Source organism: Grampus griseus (genome assembly GCF_964374135.1).
Source record: "Grampus griseus genome assembly, chromosome: 8".
In the NCBI taxonomy this organism is placed as follows: Eukaryota; Metazoa; Chordata; class Mammalia; order Artiodactyla; family Delphinidae; genus Grampus; species Grampus griseus.
The window spans coordinates 84663957-84684567 of record NC_139002.1 but is presented as its reverse complement, the minus strand read 5'-3'; the positions used below and the strand labels follow the sequence as shown (position 1 = coordinate 84684567).

Sequence of the window (20611 nt, the reverse complement as noted above, 5' to 3'; positions counted from 1 at the left end):
TTTACCCTGGAACTTAAGAGAGTTCCTCTTGAGACTGAATGCTGTACCTCAAAGCCGTGCAGAAAGAAGAGAAATGTTCTTGCCTTATTTATTGCAAACAGTTTTACTTCTATTCACGCAGCTGGAAACTGTATTTGTTTTTTTTAACTTTCGCATGCGTCACACTGTCATACTGACCTTGTAGTCAACTAAAATCCCTGGTTCTTATCAGAGATTCTCCTCCCTATATTTGTGCAGGTGTTAACTTATACCTAGTTTCAGGACTTTACAATGATCATTCCCGTTTTATAGGTGAGAGTGGTTCTGGGAAGCTAAGTAAGTCTTTCCTCTCTTCATCTCCTACCTTTTCTCTGTCTCCCTGGTGCCCTCTTCAGTTTTTATTCATTTGTTCCCAGTCCTCAGTGTTTTACCTCTTTCTATGCTGGTTGATTCCCTTGTGCTCTTGACCAGATGGCACCAGGGCACTGAATGATGGGGTTAAAGGGGATTTTCACAGTGTCTCTTCTGGGTGGGGAGTTATTTGCAAAGTATGAGAAACAGCTCATTGGGTGTCTCCTATACTATCATTGTGCTGAAATGATTGCCTTCCTCTGTCATCTTCATGTACTAGGTCTCCAACCCCGGGAGGAGGGGAGAAGGAGGAAGAAAGTCTACACAGTTTGATCAGAACCCAGTAGCCCAGTTGTCACTGAGTAGCCTTGGCACACCCTTGCTTTGTTGTTCCCAGGGAAGGTTTGAGGGAGAGCTTGTTGGGCCTGTACCACGAGGCTGCATTGGCTAACCATTTCTAATTAGCAGCCCTGCCTGGCCATGTCCAGGATACCAAAGTCAAAGGTTTACTCTGGTATCCTTATTAAGTAGCACACCACTTATTTTCCATCAAGACAGAGGCTGGATGAGTCCTACTCAACATGAGAATCTCTCAGGTATCAGAATCTAGTTTATAAAGAAGGGAATGTTGGGAGGTAAGGAAAAGCCTGATGAAAAAGCTTCTTCCTTTCGACAAGTCAACGGCACAAGGAAGAAATCCTTTTCTCCCTCTCCTATAAGCCCTTCATAGACCAGGGCTGCTGCTCCTTGGTTGAGGTGACTGAGGTAACAGGGAAGTCTTGACTTGAATAATGGGTGTAGCCCTTTTTGTCTCTGACGTCTGTGTTCTTCCCGGCCCTTACCAGGGGTCACTGAGGTGCAAAGACAGTTCTCCAGAACTTTCACTATTTGTAATATTCATTCATTTATTCATCAAATATTTGTTGAGGGCTTGCTAAGATGAGGGTATAATGTAAAGAAAAACAAAAACAGTGACAGCAACGGGCCCTGTCCAAGTGGGGATGTCATTCTTGAGTGAAGCTTTCCTTCCTTTGGGCATTTCAGGGCCCACTGTGAGTGAGGGTATCAGCCTCAACCCATATATTATATTTCAGTAGTGCTTATTTTCTCTTAGTTTTGATATTAAAAAATCGCATGAATAGAAGTTCTAGTGTTTCCTTCCTGCTTCTCCAGGCCTCTCATCATTGGGTGATCCTGGAAACCCCTTGGTGCACATCCCATACTTTGGAGATCACTGGTGAAGAAGACAGGAAGATTATTGGAGATGCTGAAAGCAAACACAGTAAATGACCATTTAAAAAATGTAGGGGTAGGAGAAATGACCAGTTCTCTGACTGTGGAGCCTGGGAAGAGTTTATTTCTTTCATTTGTTCATTGAACAAACAATAAATTGAGCAGTTCCTGCCAGGTGCTGAACTGTACACTGGGAGGAAAAAGATAATTCACTTAGTCCCTGCCCCTGGAGAACTCCCAGCTTAATGAGGAAGACTGAAATGCAAATGAGAGATGCGAAATGTATGTGGGGAGAAGTAGTGCAAAATGTTCAGAGGCCCTCACCTTCTGCATGTCTTTCTCACTTCCTTAATTGGCTCTAGTTTGACCACTGCTTTTAATTGCAGCTCCTCCTGTGTGCAGTCCTCCCCTCGACCCTCAGTCCCACTCTCCTTACCCTACCAATCTCTTTCCATGCCACTTATCAGCTTATAACATTCGTATAATTTGCCTATTTCTTATATTTATTTTCTCTCCCACCACAAGAATGTCAGCTTCCCAAGGGCAGGGATATTGGTCTGTTTGTTCATAAATCTGTTTCAACTGCAGGAATAGTTTGTTGAAAGAACGAAAGAGGTGACCATCAAACTCCGTCTGATTATTCAAGGTTGTAGACAGACTGTGGGGAATGATCAGGAAGGATGTCATAAAGAAGGTGATGTTTGAGCTGGCTTGTACATGGTGAACTGAAATATTAAGAGGAATAGGCATGCTGTGCAGAAGCAACAGCGTATGTAAAAGTATGGAGGAAGAGAAGGAGCCCCATGTGTTCGGAAAATATGAGCGGCTCAGCATGGTTGGAACTTAGGCCACATGGTGGAGAACAATGGAAGAAGAGTCTGGTGAGCTGAGGAAGATTGTGAAGCCCCTCATATATTTTGTTTAACGCTGGGGAATTGCAGACAGCAACAGTGCCTGAAGAACTGGAAAAGAGAACTTGATTAACTTGTATAACGTATGGAAAATCTTACTTCCTCTATTTTCAAGTCCACTGTTTTTGTCCAAAGCATGGCAGTTGAGGAAAGGACTCCTAGTGGATGTCCCTGCACTTTTGGATGAGGCCTGGGAGAAGTAACTGAAAATCCAGGTTAGGAAATACGTTGTTTTCATTTTTCTCACCTGGCACAGTGCCCAACACATAGTGGTTGTTCAGTAAATACATACAGAAATAAATGAAAGAATGAACTTGCTAAGCAGTGTCCAGATGACCCCAAAGTGAAAAGAATAACACTTAATTGGTGTCGAATTCTGACCTCATTGCAATTAATTTTTACTGATGTGAATGCCCCTGGATGTGTTTGCTGCTAATCTCTGTGACTTCTTTCTGGTGTTACAGTTTTGTGATAAAGATCGTGAACTTTGGAGTCATACCAACTTGAATTTGAATCCTGGTTCCGTCACTTACTAGCTGCATGGCCTTAAATAAGTTGCTTAACCTCTCTGAGTCTCACTTTCCTAATGTAAGGATGTCAGTACCTACTGTCTAGGATTGTTTGAGAATTAAATGAGATAGTCCATGAAAGAGTTTCATAAAGTTCTTGGACTTTAGTAAGCATTCAATAACAGTTGACTCTTAACTTTTTATATTAATGGGGAGGAATGAGGTACTCGAGTCAGCCTTGATAAGCATGTATAGGGTTGAGAAACACTGATGGTTTTATTTGCTTTAGATGAAGTTCGAGTAAAGTGAATGTAGCCCATTCCATTACTTAATAAGTTGGTAAACTTTTCCTTTGTGCCAAATAGTATGAATGGAAATATAAATCCAAAAGTAGAATTACAGAAAAGGTGTGGTGACCCATAATGACCAAATGCACCGTGTACTGCATTTCTCTTACATTCTGACACCTTGAAGTGAGGTCTAATAAAGAGAGCTGGTTCTGCTGGGATGATAATAACAAGGTCAAGGTTGTAGGTTTGATGCCTGAAATCAACCAGTTAGTGTGATATAGGGAAATGGTCTGCCTTTTCATTCCAGACAACGCTGGAGTATTGAAAATGACACAGGATGAAAGGGAAGAAAGGTGGCTCCTCACTCCTAGAAAGGTCCCTGAGACTCAAGTCCTTTTGATGGTTCATTAATCTCAGCTAAATTTTGAATCCTGATGATATGTCAGGCCCTGTGCTAAGTGCTTTCCACCTGTCATCTTATTGAATGTAATGTTCATAACAGCAATGTGGATGTTCTTTCCCCCAACATCTACTCATTTATGAATCTTAGAGAAGTGAAGAATCTTGTCCCGGTTCCCTTGAAGAGCAAGTGGTGGAATTGGGACTTGAATCTTGGTTTCTCCACCCTGAATTCTTGACCTCCAAGCTATGCATTTTTGCTTCAAGATGGTTATACTGTGTCTACAGCTTTGTTAATGAGGGATAGCCATTTTCTTAACAAAGATTAGAGCAATTTGACTTCCTGCTGGACACAAGATGTGTGTTTTTTCTTAGTAGCCAATGTCTAAAGACTATAAAATGCCAGCAAAATCATTCATGAAGGTGGCTCTGACAGCCATCCTCTGAATGAGTTCAGTGCTAGACTGTTCTCTTGCTTTGTTTGTTCATTCAAATGAGCCTTTAAAAAGTTGCATATATTCCTTTAAATACTGACTTCATAGAGAGGGTAGGAAGAAGTAACATATTTAAGTAATTCATTTTACTTACTGCTCTTTGTGATGTTTTGCCTGGGAATTTGCATACAATATGCATAATTAATGTGTCATAGAGCTAAAATAATTTCTAAAGTTTCTAGTTTCAGGTTAATATATTTTGTAATAAAAAATAAATTATAAAAAATCAATTAAATGATTATTTGAGTCATAGCCAGCTCTAAGATACCCAAAGTGTCAGATTAGTTAAAATACTTCCTGGAGCATAAATTAAGCATTTTAGGAAATGGCATTAATTCTGTTAGACTCATTCAAGATAATATTTCAGCAGATTAATACTCTGTGATTCCAAAAAGCCCAAAACATCTGATATTTCTAAAAGTCCTGGGCATAAGCCTGAGCTGTAAATAGGCTTGATTCTTATATGATCACTTAGCTTCATGCTATTCCCTGGCCCTTGACTGGCCCCAACCCTGACCAGGTATTATCTACACCTTGGCTTTTGGTCTCCAAGGAACCAGATGAACGAAACAGAATGAATTGCTTATGCAAATTTATCACCACTTCCAAAACAGAGGGCATCCCGCCCCCAACACATACCCCTTTGTTAGTAAATTCAGCAACTATTCTTAGAGAGCAATTGACAGAAAATATTAAAATGTATATATATAATGTGCTAAAATTTAGCCTTTGTTTACTTAAACGTTATTCAACCTAAGTATAAAACACACTGCTAGGGCCCTTTAAATTTTTTTTGGTTAGACTTTTAATTCAACTATAAAGACAGTTCAAGTGAGAAACTTCAGCACGTTGATTTTGTTCTTTGAGTCATTGCACTGTAATTAGTTGAGTTGTGTTTTAAATGCAGCACAAGAACATCTTTCTTGTCTGTTTGTGTCAGAAAAAAATGACTAATGAGCACTTATCAAAAAGATGAACATTTTTTCATTAGATTAAGTACAATCAAAACAGATTTATAATGTACTATTATGTTTCAGCTTGGAATAAATTGAGTAAAATAGCTAATATCTTCACAGCTTCCTGAGAATTTCTTTGCACGGCAGGCTCCTCCTCCCCCACACATTTAGACTTCAGGAAAGTGCCCATTTGTGGCAACTTTCTCTGTGGAGTCAAGACACATTCCCAAAGGATTTAGAATGCCCTTAGTATTATTTGTAAAGTCTGAATATTTGTGAAGCACTTGTCAAAATTGATTTCCTTTGGATTATGCCAGTGTGCTTAATGACATAGTTCTTTAAAGTTGTTTTAAGAAATGACTTCCCCCCGCTTTCTCTTAGTGGTCAGTCAGAATGCCAGCTGGTACTCAGTACCAGGCAGAGCACTCTTCTATTTTGAGATTTTTCTATTTGCTCAAGTGGATGAATTTTAGCCTGCGTGTTACCAAGAGGTGCAGACGATGAAGGTTGATTCCTTGGGAAAGTTTCAAGTAAAGATGTTTAAGTTCAGAAACGTCTCTTTTTAAATGTCACTTGGATGGCAGTTTATTTTCAGGTCATCAAAGATTCTAAGTAATTACTTGCTCTTCTACTACGTGAGAATTAAAGTCCATCTTTGTCAGTGCCTGCTTGGGGCTGTATAATTATGTACATATCCACAAAGCAACCAATATAACAAGGCCTTATGTGGATAAAGAAGAACCTTGACTCCCTCAAGCTTTCTGAGTTTGCATGAGGGTGAATGGACAAGAGATAAATTCCTTGTATGTATATGAAGGAAAAGTAAATTGTTGTGGCCACTAGAGTCTTAACTTAGTGTAATCATAATTTTTGTTTACATTGCACACTTTTTGGGAAAAAATATTAATTGAAGTATAACACATTTATAGATGAAAGAAGCTTGACGAATTTTGACAAAGTAATATACCCATGTAAATGCCACCCAGACCAAGGTATAGGACATTACTAACCCTACAGAAGCCTTCTTTATGTCCTTTCCCTGTCGTTATGCCCCACCCAAAAGTGAACATCATTCTGATTTCTATCATCATAGATTACTTCTGATGTTTTGGAACTTTATATACATGGAATCATACAGCAGCTACTCTTTCGGCTTCTTTCCCTAAAAATTATGTCTGTGAGATTTATTAATGTGATTGTGTGTAGCAGAAAGTCTTTTTTCAAGGTTGTATAGTATTCTGTTATAGGAATATACAGTTTTTAAAAGTACATTTATTTATTTATATTTTTATTTTTTTGGCTGTGTTGGGTCTTCGTTGCTGCACGCGGGCTTTCTCTAGTTGTGGTGAGCAGGGGCTACTCTTTGTTGAGGTGCATGGGATTCTCATTGCTGTGGCTGGCTTCTCTTGTTGTGGAGCACGAACTCTAGGCACATGGGCTTCAGTAGTTGTGGTACGCGGGCTCCGTAGTTGTGGCACATGGGCTTAGTTGCTCCACGGCATGTGGGATCTTCCCGGAACAGGGCTCGAACCCTTGTCCCCTGCATTGGCAGGCGGATTCTTAACAACTGCGCCACCAGGGAAGTCTGAATATCCACTTTTTCTTCATCCATTCTACTATTGATGAATACTTGTGTTGTTTTCAGTTTGGGGCTATTATGAGCAATGCTGCTATGGATGTTCCTGTATGTGTTTTTGGGGGGACATATATATGCATTTTTATGGACTATATACCGAGGAGTGGAATTGCTGGGTCATAGCACATGCAGTTGTACAATTTTAGTAGATATTGTGAAATAGATTGCTAAATTTTGTCCACCAATTTACACTTCCACCAGCAGAGTATTAAAGTGCTAGTTGCTCCACATCCTCATCAACAAAATAAAATTTTAGCCATTATGAGGGTTTAAATGGGAAATAATTATGGTTTTAATTTACATTTCCTTGATGGTTAATGATATTTAGTACCTTTTATTACACTTATTGGCCAATTGGATATCATCTTTCATTATGTCCCTATTCAAATCTTTAACTTATTTATTTATTTTTTAATTTGGGTTGTGTATTTTTTTTTCTCATTGATTTGTAGGGGTTCTCTATATATTGTGGATATTAGTTCTTTTTGGATATGTGTAGTGCATACCTTACTGGTGTCCTTTGATAAACTTAAGTTCTTAATTTTAAAGAAGTTAAGTTTATTAATCTTTTATAATAAGAGATTTTTGTATCCTGTATAAGGGATTATTTTGCTTACCCCAATGCTAAAAATGTAGTCTGTATTACTTTCTAGAAACTTTATTGTTTTTCCTTTTACATTTAGTTCTGTAATTCATATAGAATTGAATTGTGTGCATGTTTTGAGGTGGGATAAAGTTTCATTAAAAAATATAAATTATTAAAAATATTATCCTTTCCCCCATTGCATTCCAGTGGCACATTTTTCATAAATTGCATGGTCTTATATGAGTGGCCTGTTTCCTAGACCCTGTTTCATCAATATATTTGTCTGTCCTGTGCCAATACCACTGTTTTAATTACCCTATACTTTATAATAAATCTTAATATTTGGTAATGTAAATTCTTCAACTTTATTCTTTTTCATGTTTGTTTTGACTATTCTAAGTCTTTTACAGTTACATGTAAAATGAATGATCAATTTATTAGTTTTCATAGAAAAGCCAGCTAGGGTTTTTATTGCCTTGAACTTACATCAATTGGGAAGAACTGATATCCTTCCAGTACTTAGTCTTCCAGTACACGGATGTGGTATATCCCTCCATTTATGTCATTCTTAATTTCTCTTAGCAGTGTTTTGTAGTTTTCAGTGTACAGGTCTTGCACATTTTTGACTAGTTTTGTTCCTAGGTATCTGGTGTTTTTGATGCTAGATATTCTTAGGTAGCTTATGTTTTACTAATGTAAATGGTATTGTTTTAAAATTTCATTTTCCAATTGTTTAGTGTTAGTATCTACAAATACAATTGATTTTTAAATATGATTTTTAAGGGACTTCACTAAATTCACTTTTTAATCCTTAATTTATTTGTAGATTATTTTGAATATTTTAGGCATATACTCATAGCATTTGTGAACAATGGTGATATTTTTTCTTAAAATTAAAAACAATAAATTTATTTTCCTTGGGCCACAGTACAGTGTTTAATAGAAGTGATTGCAGACATCCTGATTTCATTCCCAATTTCAGTGGAAAAGCTTTCACTATTTTACCATTAATATATTTAATGCAGATTTTATAAAAAGATATTCTTTATTAGTTAAGGCAGTTCCTTTTATTCCTACGTTGTTAGGATTTTTAAACACCACAAATGGGCGTTGAATTTTATCAAATGCTTTTTTTCATATATTCAATGACTATATAACTTTCCTTATTTAGTTAGTTAATGGGGGTAAATTATATTGATGGACGTTCAAGTTTTAAACCAGCTTAGTATTAGTGTTATAAATTAAGTTGGTTGAGGCCTATTCTTTTTATATATCACTGGCTTTGATCTGCCAATATTTAATTTGATTTTGCCAAATTATTGCATCTATGTTTATAAGAGAGATTGGCTTTATACTCTTCCTTTCTTGTAATACTTTTTCTTTATTGATAAGTTTTGGTATCAAGGCTGTACAGGCCTCATAAAATGTGTTCAGAAATGACTTCACTTTATTTGTTCTTTGGAATAATTTGTATAAGATTGGTGGTAGTTCATGAAATGTTTAAAGAATTTACTGATGAAGCCATTTGATCCTGAAGTTTTCTTTGTGGACAGGCTTTAATTATAGATTCACATTTTAATGGATATAGGACTATTTGAATTTTCTGTTTCTTCTTTTGTCAGTTTTGGTAAGTTAGTATTTTTTAAAGTATTTTTAAATATGAATTTGTCCATTTCATCTAAATTATCAAATTTATTGATCTAAAGTTATTTATATCATCTTATCTTTTTGATACCTGTGATATCTGTAGTGGTGTCCCTTTTTCATTTCTTATATTGATAATTTGTCCCCTCTTTTCTTTCTACAGTCTTACTGGGTTTTTTATGAATTTTGTTTGTTTTGTTTTATTTTCTCAAAGAACAAACTTTTGGCTCTATTGTATTTTCTACTGTAGGGATTGACAAAATGTGGCTCATGGGTCAAATCTAACCCATTGCCTGTTTTTGTAAATATAGTTTTATTGTAACACAGCTATTTCCATTCATTTATGTATTGTCTATGCCTGTTCTTGGATTACAGTGGCAGAGTTGAGTAGTTGTGACATATCTTATGGCCCACAAAATTTAAAATACTTACCATTTGTCCCTTTATAGAAAAAATTTACTGACTTTTCCTCTATTATTTTTATGTCTATTTTATTGATTTTTGTCCTTATCTTCATTATTACTCTCATATCCTTTCTTTTAGTTTAATTTGCTGCTCTTTTTCAAGCTTGTTGAGATGGATCCTTAGATCATTCATTTTCATCCTTAGATTTTCATTTAACTATTGTATTTTCTCTAACTGCAAGTTAGGTATATCCCACAAGTTTTTATATGTCATATTTTTATTACTGTTCTATTGAAAATGTTTTCTTATTTTCCATTGTGATTTCTTATTTAACTTTATTAATTGATTTTCAGGCTTTTGGGGAGTTTTAAAATTGTGTTTTTGTTGTAGTTATTGTTATTGATTTTTAGATTAATTCCACTGTGGTCAGAGAATAGACTCTGATTTTAATTCTTTAAAATTTGTTCAGATTTGTTTTATGACCCAGTATATGCTTTATTTTGGTAACTTCTATATGTACCTAAAAATAATGTGTATTTGGGCTTCCCTGGTGGTGCAGTGGCTGAGAATCTGCATGCCAATGCAGGGGGACATGGGCTCGAGCCCTGGTCCGGGAAGATCCCACGTGCCGTGGAACAACTAAGCCCATGCGCCATGACTCCTGAGCCTGCTCTCTAGAGCCTGTGAGCCACAACTGCTGAAGGCTGTGTGCCTGGAGCCTGTGCTCCACAGCAGGAGAAGCTGCTGCAATGAGAGGCCCATGCACCGCAACGAAGAGTAGGCCCTGGTCACCTCAACTAGAGAAAGCCCGCATGCAGCAACGAAGACCCAACACAGCCGAAAATAAATAAATAAAATAAATAAATTTATTGAAAAAAAAACCAATAATGTGTATTCTACAGTCAGTGGGTCCTGTGTTAAGTTTTTAATCATGTTGTTCTAATTTTCTATAGATTATTTTCTGCTTCTTCTTTGAGCTATTGAGAGAGGTGTGTTAGAGCTGTGCATTGCAATTGGGAATTGGTTTATTACTCCTTTAGTTTTGTTAGTTTTTACTATATTTGAGTCTGTGTTATGAAATCTTTGTTGAATTGACCTTTTTATCTTTACCGAAAGTTTCTCTTTTATATGTAGTATTACTTCTTGCCTTAAAATCTGTTTTGTCTGTCATTAGTATATCGTTTTGTCTGTCATTAGTATATCTCTACCAGCCTTTTTTCTTGTTCATGTTTGTATGTTTTCCATCATTTTACTACCAACTTTTCTGTGTCCTTATATTTAAGGTGTGTCTATTATAAATAACGTGTGGTTGGGTTTTAAAAAAATCCATTCTGACAGTCTATGCCTATTATTTGGAGTAGTTTGTTATAATTCATGTAATTATTGCTAAGTTTTATTCAAATCCACTATACTGTTTGTTTTTTGTTTGTTTCATCTATTTTTTGGTCCTTTCACCTGACATATTGTCTTCTTTTGGATTTGAAAAGTATCTTTATTGTTTAGTTTTCCCTTTGTTAATTAAATATTCTTTTTCTAATATTTTTCTGATTATCCTAGAGGTTACATCATGCTTCCTTGACTTATACTCAACCTTAAATTAGGATTGTTATCACTTACTAAAAAAAGAAAAGATCTTATAAAACACTATAACTGAATTTACCCTCCTATCTCTTTTGCTACTGTTCTGGGATATTTTAATTCCATATATATTTTAAATGCCACAAGATATTATTAATATTGTTTTAAGCAGTCATTATTAATTTAAATTTACCCATCTATCTACTCTTTCCATTGCTCTTTATTCTTTTCTGCATTACTATGCTTTCATTGAGGGTCATTTTCCGCCTATCTGAAGAGTGCTCTTCAGCATTTCCTAGTGTAGGTCTGTTTGGGATAAATTCTTTCAGTTTTTGTTAAAATGACTATTTATTTTGCTTTCATTTTTGACGGATGTTTTCTCTGGGTGTGGAATTCTAGCTCTGCAATCATTTACTTTAAGAATTTTAAAGGTGCCACTCTTTTGTCTTTTTTATTGTTTCCATTGAATAAGTCATCTTATTGTTGTTGCTTTGAAGGTAAAGTGTCTTTTATTTTTTTCCTGTATTTAAGATTGTCTTTGTCTTTGTTTTCAGCAGTTTTGTTATGTTTGGTTTTCTTTAATTTATCCAGCTTGTGTTCATAATGATTCTTGAATCTGTGGCTTCATTTCTTTCAGTTTGGGGAAAATTTCTGCCAGTATTTCTTCAAATATTGCTTATTACCCATTATCTCTCTCTTTCCTACTTTTTAAAAAAGTAGTGTCCTATCTTTTGCTTATGTTTGTTTTGTATTTTAAAGTCTTATATCTGTTTGTGCTTCATTCTAAATATTTAGACTGATTTATCTTCCAGTTAATTAGTTCTCCCTTCTGTGACTAGTCTATTGTTTAACTGATCTATTGAATTCATAATATAATGATTGTATTTCATAGATTCCAATGCTCTGGTAAAATTATCAAATTTTTTAATCTGTTTTTTGAACATATTAGTGATAGCTTTTCAAGGTAACTTTTGATTTTTTTATAACTTCAAATTTACAGAAAACTTGTAGGAATAGCGGAAAGCATTACTGTATATCTTCTAACTAGATTCACCAATTTTTTACATTTTTGTCCTCATTTACTTTATCATCTTCCCCTCCATGTACATGTATTATCACCCCACCCACCCAACGCACACACATTATTTCTTTCTGAACCATTTGGCAAGATGTTGCAGATGTCATCCTTCTTTATTCCTAAATTCTTCAGTTTGTATCTACTAAAAACAAGGAATTTCTCTTATACAACTAAAGTACAACTTCAAAATTAGAAAGTTTAATATTGATACAATACTGTTACCTGATCTACAGTCTAAATTACAATTTTATCAATTATTCCAATAATGTCCCTTCTAGCAACATCTTTTTCCCAGTCTAGTGTGTAATCTAGGATCATACATTGCATTTAGTTGTCATGTTTGTTTTGTCTCCTTTAATTGAAACAATTCTTCTTTATCTGTCTCTCATGATCTTGATATTTTTGAAGAGTACAGAACAATTACTTTGTAGAATGTTCTTTAATTTTGGTTTCTCTGGTGTTTCATCATGATTAGATTCAGATATTGCTTTGTTGGCAGAAATAACACAAAAGTGATACTGTGTCCTTCACAGTCCATCATATCAGGAGGCATTTGATGTTCATTTGCTTCATTATTAGTGATATTAACTTTGATAACTTGGATAAGGAGCTATCTTACCAGTATGAGCCAACATAAACGTACCATTATTAATTTGTAGTGAGTAAATAATTTGTGGGGAAATAGTTTGAGACAGTGCAAATAATCTGCTCCTCACCAAACCTGTACCCAGTATATTTTAGCATCTGTAAATGATTGTTGACTGAATCAATTATTACTATGATATTTGAATCAATTATTACTATGATATTTGCAAAATGATGATTTTCTAACTCCATTATCCTTTCTACATTTATTACTGAGCATACTTATGTAAGGGATAACTTTCCTTCACCCCCCTTTATTAATTTGGTAGATTTAATTCTTATTTAATTCAAAAGGTTATAATGCATTGATCTCATTTTGAAATTTGATGCTCAAATGTTTCAAATTGGCCGTTGGGAACTCACTCAAGCAGGCTCCATGAACTTTAAAAAATTTTTTTAATTAATTAATTTATTTTTGGCTGCGTTGGGTCTTTGTTGCTGCGTGCAGGCTTTCTCTAGCAGTGGTGAGCGGGGGCTACTCTTCGTTGCAGTGCGCGGGCTTCTCATTGCTGTAGCTTCTCTTGCTGTGGAGCACAGGCTCTAGGCGCGCGGGCTTCAGTAGTTGTGGCTCGTGGGCTTAGTTGCTCCACGGCATGTGGGATATTCCCGAACCAGGGCTCAAACCCATGTGCCCTGCATTGGCAGGTGGATTCTTAACTACTGCGCCACCAGGGAAGTCCCTCCCATGAACTTTTTTTTTTTTTTTTTTTTTTGCGGTACGTGGGCCTCTCACTGTTGTGGCCTCTCCCATTGCGAAGCACAGGCTCCGGACGCGCAGTCTCAGCGGCCATAGCTCACGGGCCCAGCCGCTCCGCGGCATGTGGGATCTTCCCGGACCGGGGCACGAACCCGCGTCTCCTACATCGGCAGGCGGACTCTCAACCACTGCGCCACCAGGGAAGCCCCCTCCCATGAACTTTTAACATGCCCATAATTCTTTGAACATTTCTTTACTTTCTGGCACAGTAAGATATTCCAGGATCATCTTTTACTTTATCTGTCCCATCATTAGAATCAGTTGTTTTCTTTAAGGAGCCCTGGTTCCTTTTTGTGGAAATGGGTATTTATAAACTAAGATCTGGGCGCTAAGTGTGCTGATTTTCTACTGGAGTGCCATTATGTCTAGCCTCAGCTGGGCTAGGAAATCTCTATCTCTGCCTCTAATCGAGGAGTTCATATTGATGCTCCCAGATCTAATCTAACACCAGAAGGTTCATTTTAGTCTTTTTCCTTTCCATATTTGTACGTCCTTTTTCCAAATGACAAACTTAGTTCACATTATCCTCAGTATATTTACTCACTTGCCCAGGCTTAGATTCACAGAAAGTGTTTCAGAATTGCTAACCCTACCACTATAAAAAATCATACTGACTAACCAGTGTTTAATACTTGTTAAAAGATTTTTGTTTTCAAACTGTGGGTATATAATGAAAACTCTGTATTCAAAAGTAATTATTTTTCCCTTCAGTGTTATTCATTTGAATTATAGGCTTATTCATTTATATTCCATTTTTGGTTTCTTTCCCCTCCATCTCTGTTAATTTAGCTTCATCATCTTCATCATCATCATTATTTTATGTATGTAAAGCATTAACATGCTTCCAAAACTCAAAATTACACAGAAATCTATATTGAGAGGAGGGTCACTTCCCCTTTCTCACCCCCTGCACCTTAATGCACCCTTATTAGTTTCTGGCTCATTCTTCCTGAGTTTCTTTTTTTTAAAATACAAATAAATACATTTATATTATCTTATTTCCTCTTCTTTCTTACACAAACGTATCATACTATATATACCCTTTGGCACTTTGCTTTTATTGATTGACAGCAAATATATCCTGGAAATCACTCCATATCACATCTTCTATAGTTTTTATTTACAGTTGCATAATATACCATTGTGTGAATATACCATAGCTCATTCAACCAATCTCCTAAGTGTGTTTTTTCCCAGTATTTTTCAATCACAAATAGTGATGTACTTTGTTCGTATGTTTTTGTTTTGTTTTGTTTTGTTTGTTTGTACATTCTTGAAGGTGTATCTTCAAGGTAAATGCTTAGATGCAATTCAGCAGGTAAACTCACTTGTGGTTTTGTTACATACTGTCAAATTCTCCTCCCATAAAGGTGGGGGGACATTCCCACCATCAATGTATAAAACTCTCTTTCCTCATGGCTATGTCAAGAGAATGTGCTATCAAGCTTTGTAATTTTTACCAAATATAATCATTGAGAAATGGTATCTCAGCATAGTTATAATTTGCAGTTATAATTTCCATTATAACTGAAGTTGTCCATCTTTTCATATGTTTAAAGGTCATTTAAAATCTTTATTTGTGAATTGTCTGTCTGTGACTTTTGTTTATTTTTCTATTGGGTTTTTGATCTTTTTCCTCCTTCAGTTTTAGAGTTCTTTATGTGTTGGGCCTTTTATCTGTGATGTATATTATTCATAGTTATTTTTAAATCTGTGTGAGTCTGTGGGACTCTTTTTATTTTATTTTATTAAAAAAAAATTCCTCTGTTCTTCTTTCCTGGTTGGCCTGGTATTTTGAAACTCAGTCTGGGGTCTTTGCCCTCCTCCCTGGCAGCTCTAAAAGCTCATTTTTGGGTTCTCAGTGCAATGAGACTCCTGTTTCCTCCTGAGATTTTAGTCGTGTACAGTTGCTTCTGCTGGTTTCTTTGTTTTCTCTGAGCATGTGCAGCTTGTGAGTCAGCAAAGTCCTTGAGGGGAATCTGCCCTATTAGGCTCACTTCTCTGCAGCTCACTTTCTCCAGGATGTTGGCCTTTCAGTTCTTGTCAACTCTTCCAACACAGCAAGACCACTGCAAGCTCTAGGTTGCTGTTACCTCTTCAGCCTTTATTCCCCATGTGGTGAATTGGCAAGTGCCCTGATGAGAAACAGCAGAGGCCAGTGTGTTACCCTGTCCCTGGGGGTACAGACTGTAGAGTCCTGCTGCTGTGATTTTTTTCCTCCAATGATCAAACAGCTCTTCTTTTATGTTTCATCTAGCTCCTGTAGTTGTTCTCAGACAGAGAGGTTATTCTGATACCGGTTATTCCATCATAGCTGGTATTCCATTCCAGTCATCTTTCCACTTAGCACATTTCATTAAATTTGTATGGAAATGAGAGAACACAGTCAAATTGACAAAGCATTTTAAAATTGACAAGGAAATTGGCCTGCTCGTACATTGCTGTGGAGGGTATGAATTGGTACCACCTTTCTGGAGGGCATTAATTTATATCAAAATCCTTAACAACTCACTTACCCTTTGGCCCAGCAATTCTGCTTCTAAGTATTTATCCTAAGAAGATGATCGTGGATGTGTGCGAAGGTTTATTTACAGTGCCATTTAACAAACTTGGAATCAAAATTCTCAATATGCAGCAAAAGAATATTTGAGAAATTTTGGTGCTTCAATATAATGGAATATAACAGAATCCAGCACTGCAAGTGATATAAGAGAATATTTAAGCATATTTAGACACTCTCTCTATTTATCGTTAGAGAGTATTGTTAAGCACAGGAGATTACAAAACAACATGAGCAGTACGTCCTATTTAAGAATGTGTACGTAGATACATAAATATAAGACTGGAATAATGCACACAGAAGTGTCAATAGCTGGTATTGTTGGGTTGTTGGGGTTTTTTTCCCCTTTGTGCATAATCTAAACATTTTCCATAGGACATTACTTTTGTTCTAAAAGAAAACTAATGCACTTAAAAGAAAAAAACCTTATAGTTGATAGGCCCAATTGATAATATTTTCTGGTAAACATTTTACTTTATACTGTTTACCCAAACTCTATGCCCTTGGTGATGTTACAGATTTTGTCAGAAACAGTACCCTCCTTGAAATACTTTGTGGAATAGAGCACCCCCATACAAATACACTTTAAATTCCTACTAGTTAAATTCAAACAAAGGCTTCACTTGCTTCTGTCAATGTGTACCAAAGCCTTTTAAAATAAGGAGTCCTTTTAAAAAGTAAGGGACTTCCCTGGTGGCACAGTGGTTAAGAATCCACCTGCCAGTGCAGGGGACACGGGTTTGATCCCTGGTCCAGGAAGATCCCACATGCCGCGGAGCAACCAAGCCTGTGTGTCACAACTACTGAGTCTGCGCTCTAGAGCCCGCGAGCCACAGCTACTGAGCCCATGTGCCACAACTACTGAAGCTCACATGCCTAGAGCCTGTGCTCCGCAACAAGAGAAGCCACCGCAATGAGAAGCCTGCGCACCACAAGGAAGAGTAGCCCCCACTCGCCGCAGCTAGAGAAAGCCCGTGCTCAGCAACGAAGACCCAACGCAGCCAAAAATAAATAAATAAATAGGTTTGTGGCAAGGACCTGGATTATCAGGGAAGATTTATTTCCTAGCAGAAAAAAAAAAACTAATTTCCTTTTTTTAAAATTTAATTAATTTATTTTTGGCTGTGTTGGGTCTTGGTTGCTGCTCTTGGGCTTTCTCTAGTTGTGGCGAGCGGGGGCTGCTCTTCGTTGCGGTGCTCAGGCTTCTCATTGCGGTGGCTTCTCTTGCTGTGGAGCATGGGCTCTAGGCACGCGGGCTTCAGTAGTTGTGGCTCGTGGGCTCAGTAGTTGTGGCTCACGGGCTTAGTTGCTCTGTGGCATGTGGGATCTTCCCAGACCAGGGCTCGAACCCGTGTCCCATGCATTGGTGGGCAGATTCCTAACCACTGCGCCACCAGGGAAGTCCCCTCTAATTTCCTTTTGAAACCAATGGCCAAAATGTAATGCAATTGCTTTTGTAAAACTAAAATCAAGATTTCTGGAGACCATTCTTATCCCTTATTGCTTTTTTTCTTGAAGGTACTCTCCAAGGCAGCAATTACCAGCCACGACCTTTTGGGTTTTGAGGCTGCTTCCTAGGAATATCCGTTCCTTGGCTACATCATCAGAGAATCAGAGAGTTGAGGATTGCCACCAGCACCACGAGGCCTATGGGTACTTCTTGCTCATCCAGACGAGGTGGCAGAACAATGACCAGCACGGCCGTGGGAACAATGCTGTGTACTACAGCTACTTAGACACGATCATCAACCCGTACCTGATGAGGTAGGTGTGGGTTTTGCAGCCCCCATCCTCATGTCACCCCTCTGGCATGCTCTCTGGTGGGAGTTCATGCAGGGGATTCCTCTAGTGTTTCTGCTAGTACACCTCCTTTGTTGAGCCAGATTATTCTGGAGAACAGCAGGACCGATAGGTTAGTGAGGATAGTGTCCTGCTGCTTCTGCAGTTGCAGGTGTTTGTCTGTCTTGGTCCTTTGCACTAAATTGTCAGTAAATGTGCAAGCTTTGAGTCTCAATTAAACAACTACACAATAATCTACATAATATTCAAACCCTGAAGTTTGAGCAGACAGTAACTTCAGCCCTCAAGGCCTTTTTGTGAGAAAAGCAGCTGCTTCCCCCACCAAGGGCGCATAAGGGGGAGGAGAGAGAGTAAAGATGTTTATGATAGCCTCTGAATGCCGTGATGACACAGTTGCCATCGGAGGTGTGTTTGCAAGATTGGTTACTGTACGTTTGGTTAATATAATTGTCTGTGTGAAAGATTGAGCTGCACAGAGAGATCTGTGTAAATCCCAGCTCCACCTTGCATTAACTGTGCAGTGTGGATCAAATTATTTAACCTATTGCATCTTTTGTACAAATAACTTGCATTTATTGAGAGCTCTCTCTTTGTTTGGCACTGTAAAGCCTTTACACAGCCTTTCTTGTTCAATCCTAAAACAACTTGATGAGAGAGTAGCAGATTGTTGGTCCACTGCCCAAACCTCCTTGCCTGTAACTTTCAGGGCACACTGGTCTGACCATCCGCTGTCAGCACCAGCATTTCTTTGCCTAAGGACTTTCTCTGGCCACCAGAGCCCCTTTGGCCGGGCAGGCCAGAAGTGCAAGGAATCAATGTTCCCCAAAAGCAACCTTCAGTCACTGACTGATGGGAGTTAATGTATGAATACCCCAGCTTCCTTACCTCTTGGATGAGATAACTCTGAGCTGCACACTGTAATACAGGCTCCCAGCCTTCCCTAGTGGGATTAGGCTCCAGGTCCCAGAGTGGTAGCTTTCAAAAATGGAGATAAAATTTACATAACACAAAACCTACTATTTTAACCATTTTAAGTGTACAATTCGGTGGCTTTTAGTATATTCGCAACGTTGTGTAGCCATCACCACTACCTAATTCCAGAACATTTCCATCACCCCCCAAAAGAAGCCCCCTACCTGTTAATAGTCACTCAGTTCCCCTCTCCTCCCATCCTCTGGCAACCTTTCTGTCGCTATAGATGTGTCAATTCTGGACATTTCGTATAAATGGAATCATAGTATATATAATCCTTTGTGTCTGGCTTCTTTCACTCAGCATGATGTTTTCAGGGTTGGTCCACGTTGCAGCTTGTGTTTTTCTTATGGCCAAATACTATTCTGTTGTATGGATAAGCCATATTTTGTTTACTCATTTGTCATTTGATGGACATTTGGGTTGTTCCCACTTTTTGGCTATTATGAATAATGCTGCTATGAATATTTGTATACAAGTTTTTGTGTGGACATGTTTTCAGTTCTTTTGGGTATGTACCTAGAGTGGAATTGCTTGAGTCATATGGTAACTTTATATTTAACTTTTTGAGTAACCATCAACAGTAACCATCACTGTTTTCCACAGTGACTGTGCCATTTATATTCCCACCAGCCGTGTCTGAGGATTTCAGTTTCTCCACAGCTTGTAATTATTTACCTGTTTGCTTATAGTCATCCTGGTGTGTATGAAGTGGTATCTCATTTTGATTTTCATTTGCATTTCCCTGATGACTAATGATGTTGAGCATCTTTTCACATGCTTGTTGGTCTTTGGTACATCTTCTTTGGAAACATACCTATTCAAATCCTTTCTCCATTTTTCAACTGGGTTATTTGTATTTTTATTGTTAGGTTGTAAGAGTTCTTTATATATTCCGGATACTAGACCCTTATCATAGAATATGATTTACAAATACTTTCCCCTGGAGATCCAGATGGTGGAGTAGAGGGAGGTGGAGCTCACTCCCTCCCACAAATAAATCAAAAATACGTCTACATGTGGAACAATTCTCACAGAATACCTACTGAAAGCTGGCAGAAGATTTCATACAAGCAAAGGTGCAAGAAAAGAGCCTCACGTCACTGGGTAGGATGAAGGGAAAAGGGAGAAGAAGACAAATACTTTCTCCCATTCTGTAGGTTTTTTCACTTTCTTGCTAGTGTCCTTTGACACACACAAGCTTTTAATTTTGATGACAGTGGTAACTTTTTGAATAGCAAATGCTTTATTGGCTACTTTCCCTTCCTGTTCCTTCCTCATTTCTGCAGGAGCACTTCACCTAAAAGAAGTACCTTATAGTTCTCACATTGCATATTTACTATGTGAGGGAAATTAAATTTTTTTTTCTTCGAAAGGATATGTTTTCACTTGAAGAGTGCCTCATTCTCTTGGATGCTATGTGGTTCTGAATTGTCACACTAATTTTACTTTTTGTGCACCTGTCAGTGATTCCTCTAGAAGTAGCTTGTACTTGCTTACTTATGAATAATAAACCGTCTTTTTCAGCACTCATGATAGCTTTTAGGAGAATGTGTGCTTTATACTTTGAAATCCACAGCAGGAGGTAAAAACAGTATTTGAGGCTATTTGTAATTTCACATCATTTGTCATAGGGAAACTTGACAATGAATTTTCCCAGTTCGCTCCAGGGCTACTTACTCTTTTCTAAGGAAGGATCAGCCTTGTAATTTCTTTGGATTGACTCTCAGTTGTATTGCAGTTGAGACCTAGTGGTGTGTCTTAGTCAGTTTGGGCTGCTATAATAGAAATTTAAACTGTAAACTGTAAACCACTGTAAATTGGTGGT

The 20611-nt window shown here is 37.4% G+C and overlaps 1 long non-coding RNA gene across 1 annotated transcript in view; it reads left to right on the top strand.

Moving 5' to 3' along the window:
• Positions 1-17571, top strand: part of LOC309826670 — a 91823-nt gene extending 74252 nt beyond the window's left edge. Inside the window, exon 3 of the long non-coding RNA XR_014297123.1 lies at positions 17530-17571. This is a non-coding gene — a long non-coding RNA (uncharacterized lncRNA). The remainder of the gene's footprint in view (positions 1-17529) is intronic.
• The last annotated feature ends 3040 nt before the right edge of the window (positions 17572-20611 follow it).